Raw genomic sequence first — 5,217 nt, 5'->3', positions numbered from 1 at the left:
AAAAACATTAAATGAGGAAGAGATAGCGTCTTCAACAAGTGGTGCTGGCAAAACTGGAAGTCCATTTGCAGAAAAATGAAACAAAACCTATATTTCACATCATATATTAAAAGAAACTCAATGTGGATTAATGTTAAATGTAAAACTTAGCACTCTAAAGATCATCAGTGAAAATAGGGACAAACTTAGAGCCTTTGAAACACAACATACATATACTATCAAACATAACAAAACACACAGTATTCTCTGCTTTCAGCCAAGATCCATCTGACGTCAGTAATGATATTACTTGTTCCACATCCTCATCTGAATTTGGCTTGAACTTCCAGCAGTCCCTGTCAATGTACTGTTGCATCTGCTTTTGAATTATCTTTAGCAAAATTTTACTTGTGTGCAATATTAATGATAGTGCTGATGCTTTCTGTATTCTACTGGGTCATCTCTCTTTGTAATGTGTACAAATATGGATCTCTTCCAGTCAGTTAGCCAGGTGGTTGTCATCCAAATGTCTTAGAAGTGAGTGCCTCCAGTGCTGCATCAGTTTGTTGAAAGATTTCAATTTATATCCCATCAATTCCCAGAACCTTATTCTTTGCCAACGCTTTCCGTCACATTGGACTTCTTCCTTCACTACCGTTGACTCTTGATCAGATGCTATCTCTTGAAATGCTTGAACTTTGACCATTGTTTTCTAGTACAGTGACTGTGTTTTCCTTTCATCCTTTTCTTTTTTTTTTTAAATTGCTAACAACAAATGTTTATGCATGATTGAAGCCAAAAAGAATTTATAAATGCATTTTAATTCCTCACTGATAAAATAGTAAACATTCCCTCTTTGCAATCTAATAAGGAATCCAGAAAGATATAGGTAAAGGCTCTGATGTGCATTTCTATTAGAACCCATACACAAACCACGTTAGTGTTACAGCAGACCAACTGGGCATTAAGGTTATCTTGAAGGTCTACTGGATAGCTGAGACCACAGGCCCCAATGATGAAATTATGGGGAGGGAGAAAGGGGTGAAAGTAGTACACAGTACACATTTCAAAGCCCACTTTTAAGCACACATTATAACATTAAAAAGAGAAGTTGCAACAACAACAACAAAAAAACAATTCAGCATCTTCAGCAACATTATTTGGTGATACTCAGCGCCTAAGAAGGCTGGGCTTGGGGCCACCCACTCTCTCGAGCTTCTCAAAGTGTTTCCTGGCATTGCTAATGTTGGTCAGAGTAGCCGCCAAAAGGATCGAAGGATCCGACATCACTACCATCACATAAGTGTTTGACGTGAAGATGTCGATGAACGCAGCGAAGTTGGAATTCCTGACTTCCATGCTTTGGAAAGAAGCGGCCAATTTACTGCAGCTCAGCTTGACCTGCTTGATGATGTTGCTGATCTTCTCGAAGCAGTGGACGTCGTGCTGCTCCTTGCACTGGTAATGGGAAATAACCAAGAACTCTCTCGAAAAGCAGAACTTCATCGGCCTCGATAATCTGGGCAAAATTCCTTAAATTCATCTCCAGCTGCTGAACTTTTGGAATCAGCTGATAGACGATACTGGACCACGCTTTGTACAACGTCTCATCCCAGATGGAGGTTTGGAAACAATCACATTCCATTGGGCGAGACAAATGCTTCAGGTCTTCCTCTCGCTTCTTAAAAATCAGGTCACACTGATCCTCTTGAACCAGATCCATTTTGTGCACCAGGCAGAAGATTTTGGCGTCAGGAGAGTTCTAGAGGATGGCCTCCAGATACGACTGATAGTAGTGCATGTCCTTTTCCAACTCATAGCTCTCCACATCGAACACATAAATCAGAGAAGATGTTGTCTCACTGGCTTGTGAAGGAATTCTCCATGAAGGTGTCCGGACCGCCTTGGTCCCACAGGTTCAGCACCAGGTTCCCCAGAAATCAGAGAAGTGGGAGTGCTTCACGTTGATGGTGGCTCCCAGGTGCCACGTGTCCCGAGCAATATAATTTGCAAAGATGATGGACTCATGCTGGTTTTCCCCGACCGCTCTTCCCCATCAGCAGGACCTTTTTCTTCATGGCTGTGTTTGACATCCCATGAAGCACGTAGGTAAGGGCTGGCGGACTCCTCAGGCTAGGCCTCGGTGTGCACCTCCACGCGGCCTGCAGTCAGGGCAATCGAAAGCAGGAACTCAGGCTCTGTAAATCTCGGTGGGGAGAGCATTTCTTTAGGGGCCAGCAACCTAGGACTGCAGGCTGCAACAGCTCCGGAGAACTCTCCTTTCATCTTCTTTTGATGCTTTCTGCATCATATGATATTTTGCCCAAGGAATCCTTCAGTATTTCAAGTCGAGGCTTGAATTTTTTCCTCAGTTCTTTCAGCTTGAGAAATGCAGAGCATGTTCTTAGCTTTTTGTTTCCAACTCCAAATCTTTGAACATTCATTATAACATTTGACTTCGTTTTCTCGAACTGTCCTTTAAATTTTTCTTTTCATCTCTTTATCTCCTCATTACTTCCATTTGCTTAAGCATCTCTACACTGGAGAGCTAGTTGCAGTCTTTTCTGACATCCATTTTGGTCTTTTCTTTCTTCCTTGTCTTCTTAATAACTTTTTACTTTCTTCCTGTATGCTGTTCTGATGTTATCCCACAATTCTCCTGGTTTCTGGTCTAATGCATCAAATCTGTTCTTAAGATGATCTCTAAATTCAGGTGGATTATGTTCAAAGTCATATTTTGACTCTCGTGGACTTATTTTAATTTTCTTCAACTTCAGCCTGAACTTACATATGAGCAATTTATGGTCTGTTCCACAGTCTGCCCTGGCCTTGTTTTGATATGGAGCTTTTCCATGGTCTCTTTTCATGGTGGCCGGTGGTATTTGCCATGGAGTCGGTTCCAACTCATAGCAATCCTGTGCAGGGTTTTCAAGGCTATAAATCTTTACCAGAGCAGAACGCCTCATCTTTCTCCCACAGAACAGCTGGTAGTTTAGAGCTGCTGGCCTTGCGATTCGCAGCCCGATTCTAACCACTACGCTACAAGAGCTCCTCAATTTGATTTCTGTACATTCATGTGTATAATATTCTTTTATGTTTTTCAAAAAAAGGTTTTTGCAACTAAGAAGTCATTGATCTTGTAAAATACTATAATGTGATCTGCAGTATAACTTGTATCACCAAGATTACATTTTCCAACTACTAATCCTTCCTCTTTGTTTCCAACCTTTGCCTTCTATTCACTAGTAATTGTCAATACATCTTGATTGCCTGTTTGATAAATTTCAGACTAAATAAGTTGAATGTTGTTGTTGTCATGTGCTGTTGATTCCATTCCAAGTCATAGTGACCCTGTACAGGGTTCCCTAGGAGCAGCTGTTGAGTTTGAACTGTGCACCTTTCAGTTCAAACCCACCTTGAGTTCGAGTGCTTAGCCTATGGTGCTACACTAAGACTCCAAAGAAGTTGGTAGAGGTCTTCAATTTCCTCATCACTGGCTTTAATGGTTAGTGTGCAATTTGAATAATGTATACCTCTAGTATACCCTAGTGTGGTGCTGTGGATTAATGCACCAGACTGCAAAGCTGTTTGAACTGCAAAGTCGATGGTTCAAGCTTACCAGCTGCTCTTCGGAAACCCTGTACAGGGTCACTATGGGTCAGAACCGACTGGATGGCACTTCACAACAACAGTTTGCCATGTTCTTCTTTGTAGGCATATGATTATTATCCTATGACAGCCAGTGTTATACAGCAAGGCAGATCTTGAAATGTTCTTTTTGATGATGAATGCAATGCAATCTTCTTCAGTTTATCATTCCTGGCATTGTAAACTACATGATTGTCAGATTCAAAATGGTCAATACTAGTCCATTTCAACTCACTAATGCCTAGGATATCAATGTTTATGCATTCCATTTCATTTCTGACAGCTTCCAATTTCCTTAGATTCATAATTTGTACATTTCATGTTCTAATTATCAGTATATGTTTGCAGCTGTTTCTCCTCATTTTGAGTGTGCCCCATCAGCAAATGAAGGTCCTGAGGACTCTACTCCATCTGCGTCATCATGGTCAACTCTACTTTGAGGAGGCAGCCCTCCCTGGTCGCATTTTGAGTGCTTTCCAACCTGAGGGGCTCATCTTCAGGCACTACTATCTGACAACATTCTGCTATTATTCCTCAAGTTTCAATATTCAGTATTCTGGTGCTATCTGACAGTGTTTCATTGCTACTTATGTTTTCAGTGAGTAAACATTCAGTCTCTCCTTCTGAGTATGTTATAGACTGGAAGCTCAGCTGAAATCTGTCCACCATAGATGACCCTGCCGGCATTCAAAATACCATTGGCATAGCTTCCAGCATCAGAGCAACACATAAGCCACCACAGTGTGATAGATGGGTATTTAGGGAGGACAACAACCTAATAAAGTATGCTCTCCATGGAGTTGTCAACCATTCAAGATCAAAGAACCTATTTGTGTAAAGACAATATTCAGATGGGCTGAGAAAGAGGGTGGGCTGGAAAAACGAACCATAGGGAGAAAATGGGATAACTGTTGTTACATGGAGAGATTGCAAACATTGAGAGGAAACAAAGTGTGTGATTTGCTGAATATAAAACTAATGATATGCTCTGTAAATTTTCACTCAATTCACAATACAAAGTTTCAAAAATATTAAAATATTTTTCTGTATTATTTTCTATTATTTATATGGTTGAATTTATTATCTTAACAACCTGTCCTCTTTTGTTGAAACCTCTAGTATATCCTGCTGTCTTCTATTTCTGCTTTATATGGAAACTCAAATACTACAAAATTGTTGGTCAGCAGAAAAGAGACAATGGCTATGGGAGGTAGTATTTTATCCTTTCTGGTGGACATTTTATTTGTATTCTAAAATTGCACTTGTAGCATCCATAGCCAGTCAAGGTCTTTGGAACATTTAGCATCATGTGAGTCTTTGTGTTCTATATTGTCATTTACCTTGAGTTAGACTCACTTTTTTCCTCTTGCACAGGTGTGTCATTCCAAGGCAGTCATCTCTAACATGCTCTCGTAATGATACCTTAGGATTACTGAGACACTCATTACTTGTTAAGAACTCCAATATGTTTTATATGCATTTGCTCATTTTGGCATCATAAAGAAATCTGCAATACAGTAGAAATTTTATTTTTATTTTACCAGCAAAGAAGTTAGGATTTAAAGTGGTAAAATAACATGGATAGAAAGC

The 5,217-nt window shown here is 40.1% G+C and overlaps 1 pseudogene; it reads right to left on the bottom strand.

The window, feature by feature from the left end:
* Positions 1-1,149: 1,149 nt before the first annotated feature.
* On the bottom strand, positions 1,150-2,072 carry LOC102840823 (annotated as a pseudogene).
* Positions 2,073-5,217: the final 3,145 nt, after the last annotated feature.

The sequence above is a fragment of the Chrysochloris asiatica genome, unplaced genomic scaffold (assembly GCF_000296735.1).
Source record: "Chrysochloris asiatica unplaced genomic scaffold, ChrAsi1.0 scaffold00411, whole genome shotgun sequence".
NCBI lineage: Eukaryota > Metazoa > Chordata > Mammalia > Afrosoricida > Chrysochloridae > Chrysochloris > Chrysochloris asiatica.
Note: the sequence above shows the minus strand (reverse complement) of the source record. Positions and strands in the feature narration are given on the sequence as shown.